This window comes from Pan troglodytes, chromosome 2, assembly GCF_028858775.2.
Source record: "Pan troglodytes isolate AG18354 chromosome 2, NHGRI_mPanTro3-v2.0_pri, whole genome shotgun sequence".
In the NCBI taxonomy this organism is placed as follows: domain Eukaryota; kingdom Metazoa; phylum Chordata; class Mammalia; order Primates; family Hominidae; genus Pan; species Pan troglodytes.
Window position 1 is genome coordinate 158,939,413 of NC_086015.1, and position 15,963 is coordinate 158,955,375.

Sequence of the window (15,963 nt, forward strand, 5' to 3'; positions counted from 1 at the left end):
ATAAATTATTCAGAATATAAGTCCTGAGAATGGCCTCTCTTTAGAAGGATAATAGTCATAATAAAAATTACAGTTTTATAAAGATTTTAACCTAAGATACTGGTGGTAAAATTAAGAATTAAAGTTTTATTTCTCTAAAGGCAGCAGAGATGGGTTCTTAATCCTCTAACAGGTCAATAAAGAGCCTCTACTATATGAAGATATAAGAATATCAGAAATTACAAGACAGGAATTCAAAAGGTCCTCAAGGAAATAGAGAAGGAGATGGGATATGAAACCTGATTTGTTCATAAGAATTCTCAAGCTCAAAAGAGCATCAAAAATGATTAGTTTTTTTTTTCTTTTTTGAGACTGTCTTGCTCTTTCACCCAGGCGGGAGTGCAGTGGGGTAACCTTGGCTCACTACAACCTCCGCCTCCTGGGTTTAAGTGATTCTCATGTCTCAGCCTCCCAAGTAGCTGGGACTACAGGCGCCCGCACCACGCCCGGCTAATTTTCGTATTTTTAGTAGAGACAGGGTTTCACCATGTTGGCCAGGCTGGTCTCGAACTCCTGGCATTGGGTGACCCACCCACCTTGGCCTTCCAAAGTGCTGAGATTACAGGTGTGAGCCACCGTGCCCAGCTGCAACCTAATTGTTGATTGATCTGCTTAATTTATAGTATATCCATACAGTGGGAAATATGCAGCCATTAAATAAGTAAACAAATAAAAGAAGAGCGAGATGGCAAAATAAATAACTTCACAAGAGCTAAGGAAACCAGGTAAGAGATCATGAGATCATAGCACCTAAGGGTAGCACAGAAATAAGAAACCACATTGAAAAGGGTAGGAAGGACAGTTTTACATTACCCAGGTCACCCATGCTTTAACCACAGGCAGCACAGTGTGGAGAGATACCCTCTGCTTGGGGGAAGAAGATGGAGGTGAATAATGGACATTGCCTTACACCCTAATGCCAGGCCCAACCCAGTAAAATCCAGAACCAAGAGGGCCTGCACAGTTCCAGACTCCAGACCGGTAACCATGGACTGAGCCTCCAGGCCTACCCTGGCACCATGCCAGATCCCACAGCCCTAGGCTCCAGACCTGCCTGGTGGACTTGTTCTCCAGGTTTGCTCCATTGCCAGGTTTACCTCAAAGGCCACAGACTCCAGGCTAGCCAAGTGGCACCAGGATACAGATTTGCTTCCATCCCAGGCCAGCCTCTACAGACTTAGGCTATAGGCCAACCCTAGGGCCATGCCAGCCCCCATGGACTTAGGCTCCAGGCCCATCCCGTTGGACCTAGGTACCAGACTCATCACAGCAGCTGGCCAGCACCTGCAGACTCAGGCTCAAGGCCTATTCCAGTGACAGGTCTGCCTCTGTGGATCCAGACTCAAGTCCAATTCCCACAAACAACAAACTCCAAGTCTACCCTCATGCACCTAGGCAGCAGGCTAACCCTCATGGACCCAATCAACAGGTCCACGCCAGTGGATCCAAGCTCCTGGCTCAACCCTGAAGATTCAGATGCAACGTGTGCCCACCTACTGACCCAGGCATCAAGCCAGCCTGCCCATGAACCCCAAGAGCAAGACCACCCACACATAACACCAGATGGCCTGCCCAGAATCTTTGGAAGGGCTGACTGATAAAAGGCTTTCCCACACAAAGTCAGTCTACAAAGACTGGAATAAATCCCTACTTCTTCAAAAGCACAGGCACCAACCCACAGCCACAAACATCAAGAACAGTCAGGGCAGCCGGATGCTGTGGCTCATGTCTGTAATCCTAGCACTTTAGAAAGTCAAGGCAAGCATATAACTTGAATTCAGGAGTTCAAGAGCAGCCTGGTCAACATGGCAAAACCCCATCTCTACAGAAAATACAAAAATTAGCCAAGCATGGCGGCACACACCTATAGTCCCAGCTACTTCGAGGGCTGAGGTGGGAGGATCACTTGATCACTTGAGGTTAAGGCTGCAATAAGCCAAGATTGTGCCACTGCACTCTATCCAGCCTGGGTGACAAACAGAGACCCTGTCTCAAAAAAAAAAAAAAAAAAAAAAAAAGTCAGGGAAACATGACACCTCCAACTGAACAAAATAAAACACTACTAACCAACTCTAAAGAAAAAAAAGATGTATGAACTGCCTGACAAAGAATACATTATCATTGTTTATAGGAACCTCAACAAACTTCAAGAAAATACATAGAAATAATTCAAAAAAATCAGGAAAACAATAAATGACCAAAACAAGAAAATTAACAAAAATATTAAAAATCATTTTAAAAGTCAAATTCTGGAGCTGAAGGATGCAATGAACCAAATTTAAAAATGCAAGTGTCAACAGCAGAATTGATCAAGAAGAAGAAAGTATCTGTGAACTTGAAGACAGGTTATTTGAAAATATTATATATAGAAAACCCTAAAGACTATTACTAGATACAATTAGAACTAATAGATGAGGCCGGGTGCAGTGGCTCACGCCTGTAATCCCAGCACTTTGGGAGGCCGAGGTGGGTGGATCACGAGGTCAGGAGATCAAGACCATCCTGGCTAACACAGTGAAACCCAGTCTGGAAGAAAAAAAAAAAAGAACTAATAAACGAATTCAGTAAAGTTGCAGGATACAAAATCAAAACTAAAAAATCAGTTATGGCTGGGTATGGTGGTTCATGACTGTAATCCTAGCACTTTGGGAAGCTGAGGCAGGCGAATCACCTGAGGTCAGGAGTTTGAGACCAGCCTAGCCAAAGTAATGAAACCCCATCTCCACTAAAAATACAAAAGTTATCTGTGCATGGTGGTGCATGCCTGTAGTCCCAGCTACTCAGGAGGCTGAGGCAGGAGAATCACTTGAATTCAGGAGGTGGAGGTTGCAGTGAGCTGAGATTGTACCACTGCACTCCAGCCTGGGTGACAGGGTGAGACTGCATCTCAAAAAAAAAAAAAAAAAAATCAGTTATGTTTCTAAACACAGAATAAATCCTCTGAGGAAAAAAAATCAAGAAAATAATCCCATTTACAATAGCTACAAAAAAAATACGTGGGAATAAATTTAACCAAGGAGGTGAAAAACTTGCATACTGAAAACCACAAAACACTGATGAAATAAATTAAAGAAAACACAAACAAAGGGAAAGATATCCTGTGTTCATAAATTGGAAGAATTAATATTAAAATGTCCATATTACTCAAAGCAATCTACATATTCAATGTAATTCCTATCAAAATTCCAATGACAGTTTTCACAGAAATAGAAAAAAAGAAAAACACCTAAAATTCATATGGAACCACAAAAGATCCTGAATAGAGAAAGCAATCTTGAACAAATAGAACAAAGCTAGAAGCATCATGCTACCTGATTTCAAAATATACCACACAAAGCTATAGTATTCAAAACAGCATGGTCCCAGCATAAAAACAGACACAGAGAACTATGGAACAGAATAGAGAGCCCAGAAATAAACCTACATCCTTGTGGTCAATTGATTTTCAACAAAGGTGCCATGAACACACAATGGGGAAAGAACAGTCTCTTCAATAAATAGGTTGAGGAAAACTGGATATCCACATGCAGAAAAATAAGATTAGACCATTTTCTCTACCACATACAAAATCAACTCAAAATAGATTAAAGATTTAAATGTAAAACTTGAAACTATAAAACTACTAGAAGTAAACAGGAGAAAAGCTCCATGACATTCTCTGAGCAATGATTTTTTGGATATGACCCCAAAAGCACAACAAACAAAAGCAAAAATAGACAAATGAGATTGCTTCAAACTAAAAAAGAGAATGAATAAAGAGACGACCTGTGGAATGGGAAAAATATTTGCAAACCATACATCTGATAAGGGGTTAATATTCAAAATACATAAGGAACTCAAAGAACTCAACAGCCAGAAAACAAATAACCTGATCTGAAGATAGGCAAAGGACCTAGATAGATATTTCTTAAAAGACAACATACAAATGGTCAACAGGTATACATATATATATATATATATGCACTCAACATCACTAGTCATCAGGAAAGTGCAAATTAAAATCACAATGAGATTTCACTTCATATCAGTTAGAATGGCTATTATCAAAAAGACAAAAAGTAAGTGCTGGCAAGGATACGGAAAAAAGGAAATCCTTGTGCACTGCTGGTGAGAATGTAAATTAATACGGCATGGAGGTTCCTCGAAAAATCAAAAATAGGACAGGCACAGTGTCTCATGTTTGTAATCCCAAGACTTCGGGAGGCCAAGGTGGGAGGATCACTTGAGCCCAGGAGTTCAAGATCAGCCCAGGCAACATAGTGAGACCTGGTCTCTATTAAAAATAAAAATAAATAGACAGTCATAGTGGCATGTGCCTGTAGTCCCAGCTACTCAGGAGACTGAGGTGGGAGGATTGCTTGAGCCCATGAGGTCAAGACTGCAGTGAGCCATGATCGCACCATTGTACTCCAGACTGGGCAACAGAGTGAGACCCTATCTCAAAATAAAATTAAATTAAATTTTAAGAAATTAAAAATAGAACTACTATATGATCTAGCAATTTCACTACTGGGTATGTATCCAAAGAAAATGAAATCAGTATGTCAAAGAATTATCTTCACTCACATGTTCACTACAGCATTGTTCAGAATAGCGAAGTTATGGAATCTGACCTAAGTGTCCATCAGTAGATGAAGGGATAAAGAAAATGTGGTGTATATATATATACACAGTAGCATTCTTTTTTTTTTCTTTTTTTTCTTTTTTTGAGACAGAGTCTCGCTCTGTTGCCCAGGCTGGAGTGCAGTGGTGCAATCTCAGCTCACTGCAACCTCCGCCTCCCAGGTTCACGCCATTCTCCTGCCTCAGCCTCCCCAGTAGCTGGGACTACAGGCACCCACCACCACGCCCGGCTAATTTTTTTGTATTTTTAGTAGAGATGGGGTTTCACCATGTTAGCCAGGATGGTCTCGATCTCCTGACCTTGTGATCCTCCCGCCTCGGCCTCCCAAAGTGCTGGGATTACAGGCGTGAGCCACCGCGCCCAGCCTATACACAGTAGCATTCTATTCACCCTTTAAAAAGAAGGAAATCCTATCATTTGCAACATGGATGAACCTGGAGGACATTATGGTAAATGAAGTAAGTCAGACACAGAAAGACAAATACCACATGATCTCATATGTAAAATCTAAAAAAGTTGAACTCATAGAAGGAAAGAGTAGAATGGTAGTTACCAGGGACTGCGATGTGACTGGGTGGCGGGTGGGGAAGATGCTGGTCAAAGGATACAAAATTTTGGTTAGATAGGGGGAAGAAGTTCAAGAGTCTATTGTACAACATGATGACTATCATTAATAACAATGTATTTTATTCTTAAAAAAATGATAAGGAGCTGGGTGCAGTGGCTCACGCCTGTAATCCCAACACTTTGGGAGGCCAAGGCAGGTGGATCACCTGAGGTCAGGAGTTCGAGACCAGCCTGGCCAACATAGTGAAACCCCATCTCTACTAAAAATACAAAAATTAGCCGGGCGTGGTGGCAGGCACCTGTAATCCCAGCTACTTGGGAGGCTGAGGCAGGAGAATCGCTTGAACCCAGGAGGCAGAGGTTGCAGTGAGCCAAGATCGCACCACTGCACTCCAGCCTGGGTGACAGAGCGAGACTCCATCTCAAAAAAAAAAAAAAAAACTGATAAGGGTAGATTTTCAGTGTTCTTACAGCAAAAAAGAAAAAGAAAAAAAAAGTATGTGAGGTATTACATAAATTAGCTCGATTTACCCAATCTGCAATGTATACATATTTCAAAACATGTATATAATTTTTGTCAATTAAAGAAAATAAATAGTTTAAGGAAGCTCTTATATGCTGATATATAATGATACACAAAATATGTTACATCTGAAAAAACACACAAGAAACTAATAACACTTTTCTACGGGAGGAAAAACTGAATGGCTGAGGAACAGAGATGTGGGAGGTAATTTTTCCCTAAACGCCCTTGTAAGCTTCTAAAATGTGTAATCATGAAAATATAAGATCTATCCAGTTATTCTTTCCCAAAGAATAAAATTAATACACTAATGAGAAGAATTCTATGAGAAAACGTACACCTTTAATTTAGTTCACCAGATCGGAAGTGAGGACTTTTCAACAATATGTTGGGAATTGGTCCTGATTCAGGTTTTTGCTTTTGACTGAAACTTGGAAACTAAATAACAGATTTCACATTTCTCTCTTTTGACAAAAGAAAAAGAAGTTAGTAAACAGTTTATGTTCTCTCTCTTCCAAGACTGTATTTTAGTGATTTACCCAGTAAATAGAAAAATACTTTCAATCCAAAACCTATTTAAAAGAAGACAAGTTGTGGTTTAGAGTAGAACATTTGTGTACAAGCCTTTTCTCTTTTTCCATTTAAGAAGAAAAGATTCCTGTGACATTCACATTCAGACAAGGCTCAGGAAAATTCAGGAATAATCACACTACAGTGATTTCTCTTTGGGGAACAAAAGCAATGGGCAAAAAAATAAGAAAAAGAAACTTTCCAGCCTTCACTCCATAAACACACTGCCTGCAAAAGACAGGTTCAGCTGCTCAGTAGTCAGACGAGTCTGATTCCCACCGGTCCCCTGAGCCAGGTTGCAGCCAATAGTGATGCTTTATGAGAGGAAAGAAAACTATTAAAAATTGCAAAACCTCTCTCGCCCTGTTATCGAAATCCAGAAGACCTTAGAGAACACTAGTTTTAAAAATTATAAAATGCAATGAGGCTTATGAAGAAAGTAAGACAGATAATTGCTTTTCTTTTCTTTAAAATTGCTTCCCAGTCTCCTATTTCTACCAGTTAGGAGCTAAGAGACAGTCGTTTATTTATTCATTTATTATTGAAACCCATATATTCTCTTTTTCTTTCTTTTTTTTTATTTTTTCTTTCATTTTATGTATTAAGTTGAAAGCTTCAAAATTCAAAAGGCATAAAAGAGTATACAGGCCGGGCGCAGTGGCTCATGCCTGTAACCTCAGCACTTTGGGAGGCCGAAGCGGCTGGATTGCCTGAGCTCAGGAGTTCGAGACCAGCCTGGGCAACACGGTGAAACCCCGTCTCTACTAAAATACAAAAGAAATTAGCCGGGCGTGGTGGCGCACGTCTGTAGTCCCAGCTACTCCCGAGGCTGAGGCAGGAGAATCGCATGAATCCGGAAAGCGGAGGTTGCAGTGAGCCGAGATGACGCCACTGCACTCCAGCCTGGGTGACAGAGCAAGACTCCGTCTCAAAAAAAAAAAAAAGAGTATATGGTGAATTGTTTACCTCTGACTTCTGTCCCTTAGTAATCAACTTCTTAATTCTTGTGTATCCTTCTGGAGATTTTTTTCTTTTTTCTTTGTTGAGACAGGGTCTCAATCTATCACCCAGGCTGGAGTGCAGTGGCAGGATCACAGCTCACTGCAACATCAACCTCCTGGGTTCAAACAATCCTCCCACCTCGGCCTCCCAAAGTGCAGGGATTACAAGCGTGAGCCACCATGTCCTGCCCTCCTAGAGATATTATGTATGTGTAAAAGAAAAGGTGGTTCCCCCCTCAAATATAAATTAAAAAATCAGAGGGTCTTCACATAACCCTAATTCCTTATATTAACACATTACTGTTCTATGAAGCAATCTCTTCTTTAAAAAATAAATTTTCAATACCTCCTATATCACTCAAAGATAAGAAAGAGCTATTTGGCAAAAAGAAATAGGATGTCTGGAGAACTACATTGCATATGATTTTATAGCAAATCAACTCACTGAATTTCTGGTCCAGGATTCTGACCTGAAAAACCTGTGTAGATCTTCCAAGTTCCCAGCAGGAATAATTCTGCAGAAGTTTTATTAGCACTCCATGCAGATCTAAGGTCCAGAAGCCTCTTCAACTTAATTGAAGAGGGAGAGAAGAGGGAAGTGGGAAGCTGAATTCAAATGTTTGGTTCTTGTGGACTAGCAACAAGGAAGTGAAGACAGATGAAAGAGAAACCTTGAGTGCCTTGGATCAGTTAATCAGTAACTCACTGACGCTGGCACTAAACTAGATCCCGCTGACATCCAGTGGCAATTGACCGGGTAAGGCTAGACAAGTTTGTAAGTCTCTTGCTCAGTGCAAAAGAACCAGCCACAGAGAGAAGAGGCTGCTTGGAGAATAAGCTACAGAAAACAACTAAAGAGCAAAACCCAGAAAGCCCTCCAGGGACCTGTGTGGTGTCTGAGGCAGAGGCTGAATTCCAAGACAGAGTCCAGCACCCACTTTTTTTTGAAACCCTTAGCATTTTCTTCTAGCCTGGAGTCAGGTACTAGGGAAGAAAGAAGACCCAGAAGAAGGGTGTGCTTTTTAAGGTGTGGTGCGCTATTAAGAATGCTGGACTGCCGGGAGTAGTGGCTCGTGCCTGTAATCTCAACACTTTGGGAGGTAGAGGTGGGAGGATTGCTTGAGCACAGGAGTTCGAGACCAGCCTGGAAATATAGTGAGACCCTGTCTCTACAAAATTTCTTTTAAAAATTAGCGGGGCGGGGCGCAGTGGCTCACGCCTGTAATTCCAGCACTGCGGGAGGCCGAGGCAGGCGGGTCACGAGGTCAGGAGATCAAGACCAGCCTGGCTAACACGGTGAAACCCTGTCTCTACTAAAAATACAAAAAAAAAAAAATTAGTTGGGCGTGCTGGCGGGCGCCTATAATGCCAGCTACTAGGGAGGTTGAGGCAGGAGAATCGCTTGAAACCGGGAAGCGGAGGTTGCAGTGAGCCGAGATCCCCCCGCTGCACTCCAGCCTGGACAACAGAGCGAGACTCCACCTCCAAAAAAAAAAAAAAAATAGCAAAGCATGGTGGCACACGCCCGTAGTCCCAGCTACTCAGGAGGCTGAGGGGCAAGGACCTCTTGAGCCCTGGAGGTGGAGGCTGCAGTGAACCAAGATCGTGCCAGTGACAGAGGGAGACCCTGTCTCAAAAAAATATACAAAAATAAAAGAATGCTAGACTTAGGTGTCTTAGGTATCCATCGCAACTCAGCCACCAATTGGCTGTGTGAACGATGACATTCCTGAGCCCAGTTTCTTTATGCTGAAACCAGCTCAAAAATACTGCAAATCTAAAACCAGCTCAGTACAAGCCAGTTGCAACTTCCCAGTACCACAGCAGTTTTAGGAGCACCAAAACTCCAGCTTCTGGAATAACTTAAGACATTTTCAGCAACTGTCCAAGGCAATTCTCATCTCCAGTTTGAAAAACATTGCAAAACACTACCCGGTCCATTCTAGCAGTAAATCTATCAATACTACCTCAAGAAAAATAATCGGGCAACATTTAGATAAAACCAACATCTAAATCTTAGGATGTCAGAAAGCACACATTAAAATCATGAGGAATCCTCTTAGACCCACCACAAGATGGCAACAATCCAGAAGTGGTAAGTGAGCAAGTCGATGTGGAAAAATCTCTACAGCACATAACCTAAACACCACTTCCGAAAACATAGCCCACATCGTTTGTAAACAAAGTCGTGAATGTTTTCTGGAACCAGACCTGAATTTACAACCTCCTAAACTCCATGTAGGGAATGCAGTTTCTTTACTCTCCAGACAGCTTATCAGAAACTCTCTACCTGTCTGTACTTTGCATAAATGGTGAATTTGAAAATAAAAGTAACCCAGCGTTTGTCACAAATTTCCCGCCTATTACCACTGCATTCCTGAGTAGTAATAGGATGTAACAGAACATGGAGGCAGACAGACGTGGGTTCAAATTCCAAGTCTGTTCCACGTTCGTCTGTCCCATGTTACATCTTAGGCAAGAAACTAACCTCTCTGAACCTCATCAGTAACATAGGATAAGAATTCCTGCCTCTCTTGATTATTGTGTATTATAAAAAGACATAAAATAAGTGCCATCACGTTAGGAATACATTAATGTTCACTTCCTCCTTTTCTTCCAGAATCCTTTAAAATATTTACAGAACAATAAATAACCAGAAAAACTATCCCCCCTTATGGTAAATCCCAATCATGCCAAAATTCCTCAGACCAAAATAGATACCAAATGAAAAACAGCTTTTTTGTACTTAGACATAGCGTGTGTACCATATGTGTTCTCATGATACACACATGCTTATAAAAAGATATTGTCAGAAGGTAACCACTGTTGGCTGGGTGCGATGACTCAGGCCTGTAATCCCAGCACTTTGGGAGGCCAAGGCAGGCGGATCATCTGAGGTCAGGAGTTCGAGACCAGTCTGGCCAACATGGCAAAACCCCATCTCTACTAAAAATACAAAAATTAGCCGGGCATGATGGCGGGCGCCTGTAATCCCAGTTACTCAGGAGGCTGAGGCAGGAGAATCACTTGAACCCAGGAGGTAGAGGTTGCAGTGAGCCAAGATCTACTGCACTCTAGCCTGGGTGATAGAGAGAGACTCTGTCTCAAAAAAAAAAAAGAAGAAGAAGAAGGTAACCACTGTTAATTCTACCCAACAATATTAGGTTAAATCATATGACATTGCTGATGTTTGACCACCTTATATTTACAACTATAGCAGTTTCATATAGTTGGAAATAGCAAATCTAGGGCAAGGATTCGAGGCCAGGAGCAGTGGTTCATAACTGTAATCCCAGCACCTTGAGAGGCCGAGGAGGGAGGATCACTTGAGCCCAGGAGTTCAAAACTACCCTGAGCAACATAGTGAGACCTCATGTCTAAAATTAAAAATCGTATTTAAAAAATGAAGCAAGGATTCAATATCTGTCTGCCCTCCCTAGATTTCCTGAAAACAACAAGATCATTAGAAATCAGTAACTCTGCGTTGTCATCCCCGTTCTGCCATTTATTAGCTGTGTGACTTTTAAGAAAATCATTTAGCAACTTTGGGCCCTGGTTTCCAGATTTATACGATACATATGGTAGATTTATCTTTTTCTGCTCTGTAATTTAATGACTATAATAAGGCATAGGCACTTAGGTTAGTGCCACCAAAATACATAGCTGGTAAGAACATTTTAAACTTAGCTATCCACGTTATCTTGGTTGTCCCTTCTGCATCTATCCTGCCCTCTTCCACTACGAAGCACAGAAGACAGAGACCTTGATGATAATAAAATAAAGCTGTGTAAACTTCTTCACAGGCTTCTTAAAATGCACTTCTAATTTGGCACACCCTACCACAGCAGTACTGGATTTCTCCTTAAACAAAAATGGTCACGGGTGTCAAAGAGATGTGAGTGAGTGTCCACTGAACTGTGTCTAAATGATTTTCCTTGTGACCAAAGCCAGCCTGGAATAAGCCCCTGCTAGTGAGAAGAGAGAACATGCTTCCCAGGCCGAGGAGGCATTGTTCAAAGTAATGAGTTCTGCACCACTTGGTCCACAATTCACAGCTGAGTCTGATTTTCCTAGACAAAGAGCAATAACCAAATGGAGGATGCTCTTCAGCAAGCTTCCCTGGGTTTATCATTGTTTTTAGACTCATGAGGTGCTGAAGGAAAGATGAGAGTTTCCCTAACCGTCTATGTCCTAGGAATGACAAGAGGAGATGTTTGTCAACCCTGGTCAACATTATGCCAGGATTTTGTCATGGCTGTAATGGATTTCAAGAGTTTAAATTCACTAAAAATGTCTAGAAATTATTCCATCTCAAAAGTTAAATGTTTAAATACTCTATTGTATTCCTTTTATCCTTTTATCATAATTTTATATCTTCTCTTTTTTTTTTTTTCTTTTTTTTTTTTTTTTTCCTCAGGGAAAAAATAGTTATGATCCTTCAGGCATGCAGACCAACATTCTTAGAAGGAAGCTGCAGAAGGTTCATTATGTCATGAAACACAGAGCCAGAACAAAGGATTACTGAATCACTCACCTTATCTTCATCTAAGAAACCTGAGAATTACAAGGTTTCTGTTTCTTCTAAACTCTGTGCTGCACTTGCCAAGACTACAAGTTTTAGAGTAGAGTTTGTACTTCAAAAATGTAAGCAAATAGGTGCACATAATGCTTCCTATCCTAGATGTAGAGCCTTATCTAAATTACTCAGTTTCAGCATTTGTTTCTGAATCTGCAAGTCTGAGTGATTAGCACCAAATCAATCGTTCTCCTTAAGAGTACCAAAGGTAGTATCTTCACTCTGAACGTCTGAAGTGGTATTAGAATTATTTCAGGACTCACAGCTCTTAGTTCATTCAGAACAGAAATCTGGATTTATTCATCTTGCCTTATATATAATACGTTCTCAATAAACATTTGTTGACTAAGTGAATAAATTAAGTAAAAAACATTTCGTTAAGAATTTTCACAGTATTTTACATTATGGCACCCTAACAAGAAGCACTTTTATCATATTCTATGTTTATAATACTAGCCCTATATCTGGAAGACTGATTTTTAAAATAAATTTAATTGAAGTTGATGATGTGGGAAAATATATCAAACGGAAGCAATAACTTTACACAGATTTTATTGCAAATCTGGTGCCACTATAAATCCTCGCTCTGCCCATCAACCTTCCCTCTCTTTGTCTCCTTCCCATTGCCTCTCCCCAGCCTCCCCCAGGTACTCCCAGTCTCATTATCCCATGATCTGTTAAAACTGCAGTTTACCTCCTGGAACCAGCAGAAACACATGTCACTGAGAATTAGGGAATTGGAGCCAGTTACAAGCCACCAAATAGGGTCACAAAGTATCTGAACCTGAAAATTAAGAGTTTTTCTATTTTGCTAAACACGAGAAAAGGGGAAAAACTCAGTTGGACTTATTTTTAAACATTTGAGCTAGATGGATTGCACAATGTTAAGAATTTATGACAAATGAGATGGGAGACAACTTTAACAGCATGTTACTCGCTAATCATTTGAAAAGTGGTATGTTTGATTTCATTTGCTGATGGTGGGAGGATATTATCTTAAAACATCTACCACAAATAAACACTTGCTATTCTTCAAAACAAATTGCTTGAAACTGGTATGTAGCGAGACAGTACTCACGTATTACTTCATCCAAGGTATTTTATGCCACACTTTATCCCAAGAAGAATAACTCCATTTTAAATTTGTATTAGCATTTATGTTAATTCTAACCAATGTTTAATAGCAACTAGGTACCAATCATGCTGCCAAATATTGATGCAGTTTAAGAAAAATAAGCAAGAAGCTACCGCTCCTTCTACATACCCCTTAAGATGTGTACTTTTGCCAAATGCTAGGCTGTATGTAAACAAACGGATTTTAAAAGAGGGGATAGGGCTGTCAAGATTCACAATTTTATGAAAATGAAAATGATTCTCGTCTGCTGGGCGCGGTGGCTCACGCCTGTGATCCCCACACTTTGGGAGGCAGAGGTGGGTGGATCACCTGAGGTCAGGAGTTCCAGACCAGCCTGGCCAATATGGTGAAACCCCGTCTCTACTAAAAATACAAAAAATAGCTGGGCGTGGTGGCGGGAGCCTGTAATCCCAGATACTCGGGAGGCTGAGGCAAGAGAATAGCTTGAACCCAGGAGGCGGAGGTTGCAGTGAGCCGAGATCGCACCACTGCACTCCAGCCTGGGCGACAGAGCCAGACTCCGTCTCAAAAAAGAAAAAAAGAAAAAGAAAATGACTCTCAACAGACAGCTTGAGAAAACTGGCTTCTGTTAAGGCTTCTTGAAGCATTCTCTGCAGAAGACTTTAACCCCAAAGGTGACCAAAACGCTGAGGCAACTGAAAAAAACTACCGCCTCTTCTGGGAAATCCTTTGTTTCTTTTCACTGGCATTATACTCTGGTCCCTTTTGCAGAGCATCTCCTTGTCATAAACATGCCAATAAACAGGACATGGGTGCTGCTGGGTTGTACAAGCTCTGCTCTTCACCTAGGTTAGGAGGCACAGATTTGTTCTTGTAACGCTCGAGAACAATCACTTCACTGAATTTTCTAACTCCTTACCAGGAAGTAAATGTTTTATTCGTCTCCCCTTTTCGGGACAGAGGGGGATTTCAATTGCTGCCCTAATAACTAATCTCTCACCATTTTCTTCTGTCCGTGATCAAAACGGTAACAAGGGAAGGGAAAAGTTGGGTGTTTTTTTTTTTAATTTAGTTGGTTATTGCTTTAATGCTGAACTCTCAACGTCAAAATGTGATCACAAATTGATTCGCAGAAGGAAACAAATAGAAAAAGCCTCGGGAAGGAGGGGAGAGGGCGTCGCAGACGCTCAACAGGGAACTGGGTTTAGGGGCTCGCGGGGTGGCGTCTCGGACCCGCAGCTCAGTCGCCAAGGAAACGCCGCGCAGGCGCAGAGCGTGCCGCCGCGGGGCCGGCGTTTGCCTCCACCACCCCGCGCCGCTCGGGCGCTCTTGGTTCTTCCCAGGAAAGGGCAATGGAGTATATCCTCCTCGCGCTGAGCACACCTAGTCTCTAAGAGGTCCTGAGCAGGGTCACCGGGCGCAGGAAAAGCTGTGAGACTCCCCAAGTGTAACGGACGCTGCACTCCCCTTGCTGGGAAACGCGGACCTGCTCTCCTGGCGGCGTCTGGCGGTCAGAGAGAGCGTCCCGGGACCCCGCGTGAGGGTGAAGCATCCTGTAGCGAGGCTGGACCTTCCACCGGGCGAAACGCCACCCACCACCACCGCAAGGGACCCGAGAGTTACATTATTTCGCGGACACACACACCGACCCTCATCCTTCTGAATTATGGGACCCTGAAGAGCGGCCGTGGCCAGTTCCCCGCACGGGGCCTTAGGGGATCCCCACGCACAGCACTCACAGTCCTAAACAGGCGTGTCCCGGCTGTGGCTGCCGAGAAAGGAACTCGGGCCACCTGCTCACTCGCTCATCGGACTGGCGTACCAGTTCTCTTTTTCCTGCACACCCCCTTCTCTCCTGGGCCCCTTCTTCCCCCGAAAGCACTGACCTCCTCAGCTTTGAGTGTTCAGTAGCTGAAGGACTCCTCGGAGTCCGTGGCACAAGGAGCCACCTCCGAAGTGCTGGGGTGATGAGTTATTGGCCCCTGTGACTCCAACTCCAAACCCCTGCCAAGGGCCAGAAAAGCCCCCCTAGAAGAGCACTTCTCCCCACTAGCCAGCAGAAGCCCCAGACGAGCGGGGAAGAGCAGGGCGCCGCCGCCACAACCTGCTTTCTCATTCAAATCCTCACGCTCACACAGGAGCCCCCCTCCCTCTCGGCCCCGCAGCTTCCGAGGAAATCAGGAACTGGAGTTGGGGAGAGCGGACTGGAGCGCCCGCTGCCTCCTCTGGCCCGGGCGGGATGGGTGTACGGAACCCTAGGGCTGCACGTGGAACCCCAAGGCTGCACCTGGAACCCTTGGCTTACACTCTCCTGCGGGGCTCCCCGCTTGGCAAGGGCCAGAAGCACTGGGAATGAAGTCCTTTTACTCCCCCGCAAGTTTCAAAAGTTTCCAAACCCAGGGTAACCCCTCGGGGCTGTAGCCAGAGGGCCTCGGTGGTGGGGGGGTAAAGGAGTTGGAGAAACAAAGTTGGAGGTGAAGGGCGCAGGGAATGGGAACTGCGTGCAACTTGCACCAAAGTAAAAAGTGTTCTCAAACGTCCGTCTTACCTCCTTTAAAAAAAAATTTTTTTTTTCTAAGAATATAGCATCTGTCGATGCCGCAAATTAAAGAGATCTACTCTGAGTGAATGGGAACTGCGTGCAACTTGCACCAAAGTAAAAAGTGTTCTCAAACGCCCGTCTTACCTCCTTTAAAAAAAAAAAAATTTCTAAGAATATAGCATCTGTCGATGCCGCAAATTAAAGAGATCTACTCTGAGTGAAGTGCAACTAAAATTGAGAGCGTGTAAATGGTAACACTTTGCTTTTATTTACCCCCAGTCTCTTCATTTGGAAATGCTACTCCTTGGCATTAACAGGCCACTTATTCACTTAGATCCGTTTAGTGGCTGGTTGACTCAAGCGGGCAACCTGCCGGGAGTAAGAAGGCGGCGGTGGCAGAGGAAAGCTTGCACGAAGCAGGCACT

At 42.9% G+C, this 15,963-nt stretch overlaps 1 protein-coding gene across 4 annotated transcripts in view; it reads right to left on the reverse strand.

The window, feature by feature from the left end:
- Positions 1–15,125, reverse strand: part of PLCH1 (phospholipase C eta 1) — a 269,548-nt gene extending 254,423 nt beyond the window's left edge. For 3 of the 4 annotated variants that reach the window (XM_063807289.1, XM_063807288.1, XM_063807278.1), the window contains exon 1: positions 14,883–15,112. The gene's annotated coding sequence lies outside the window, so the exon portion shown is untranslated. Of the gene's footprint in view, positions 1–14,882 lie in introns of all 4 variants that reach the window. The other variant, XM_063807279.1, reaches the window with a different exon arrangement.
- Positions 15,126–15,963: the final 838 nt, after the last annotated feature.